Source organism: Oryx dammah, unplaced genomic scaffold (assembly GCF_014754425.2).
Source record: "Oryx dammah isolate SB20612 unplaced genomic scaffold, SCBI_Odam_1.1 HiC_scaffold_23, whole genome shotgun sequence".
Lineage (NCBI taxonomy): Eukaryota > Metazoa > Chordata > Mammalia > Artiodactyla > Bovidae > Oryx > Oryx dammah.
The window spans coordinates 58,587,027-58,588,378 of NW_024070207.1; the positions used below are offsets into that span (position 1 = coordinate 58,587,027).

General features: G+C 55.8%; 1 pseudogene; it reads left to right on the plus strand.

The window, feature by feature from the left end:
• Positions 1-520: 520 nt before the first annotated feature.
• Positions 521-1,352, plus strand: part of LOC120881602 — a 6,165-nt pseudogene continuing 5,333 nt past the window's right edge.

Genomic DNA, 1,352 nt, shown 5'->3' on the forward strand with positions numbered 1-1,352 from the left:
GTGGCCTCTGGCACCTCGGAGAGCGTCCTGGGTATGATCCCTGCCATCTGCTAGAGCCTGTCCTCTGCTCAAACAGCCCGACTGGCTCCTAGCTGGCTCTGCAGGTGGCTGACCAGACACCCCTCTGCCTCTCTTATTCAGGCTCAAAAGCCATGACATAACAGTCACATTCAAAGACCCTGAGTTTACTCCAACACGTGGGATTCCACAGGGAATGGTCTGATATACCTCAGGATTATATAGATGTGCCCCACACATCCATGGCAATGATTGCTACTGACCCACCACGAGGAGACTCGCCCAGGGGCTGCGTCAAGTCCTGCGGGCTCAAGCTGAAGCACCATGGAAGGGGATGCTGCTCCGGGACTTCCAGATAAAGATACATACATGAGGTCATCAGGACCAGGGCCTAAGCCGTTCTCAGTGGGGGGGGGGGCGGAGAGGGAACCAGGCAGGACAAAACCCAAGGCCGGGTTCTGAGGGAGAGGGGGCACTATGGGCAGCAGGGGTGGGAGGCCTCATGACTGGGGCCCATGAGGAGTATGCTCCCAACCCCAACAGGGACCTTTGGCAGCTGGCTGCTGTCCTCCTGATGGAGACTGAGCAGAGCCCCGAAGGAGCTGACAGTGCCTCACCAGGGGTGGTGGCAGGCTGTGGGTGGGGGTGGGTAGAATTCCTGCAGCCAGCTCCCTGTGGACCAGCCTCTCTCAAGGGTCAGAAGTGCAGGACTTTAGTCTCTAGGAGAGAATCCTCACTCAGAGTTGTCTGTCTGTGTGTTGTCCTGACTTGATGATTAACTCCCAGGCACCTGTGTCCCTTCAAAACAAAGGGTCGTGACAAGAAATGCTTCTTTTCCAAATTCACTGGTCACGGGTCATCACATGACCCTTCCAAAGTGAAGAGGCCTGGCAGGGCCGTGTCCCCATATGTGCAGGGAGAGAGGAAGACAAGAAGTAACTGAACACCTGCTGCTGCTGCTGCTGCTGCTAAGTCGCTTCAGTCCTGTCCGACGCTGTGCGACCCCACAGACAGCAGCCCACCAGGCTCCTCCGTCCTTGGGATTCTCCAGGCAAGAACACTGGAGTGGGTTGCCATTTCCTTCTCCAATGCATGAAAGTGAAAAGTGAAAGTGAAGTCGCTCAGTCATGTCCGACTCCTAGAGACCCCACGGACCGCAGCCTACCAGGCTCCTCCGTCCATGGGATTTTCCAGGCAAGAGTACTGGAGTAGGGTGCCACTGCCTTCTCTGACTGAACACCTGACGTCTCTCCAATTCCACACTGCCTAGCAGACACTCAACAAAGGGCAGCAGTTGGAACGTATAATGACAAAATCTCCTCTGTTTTGGGGAA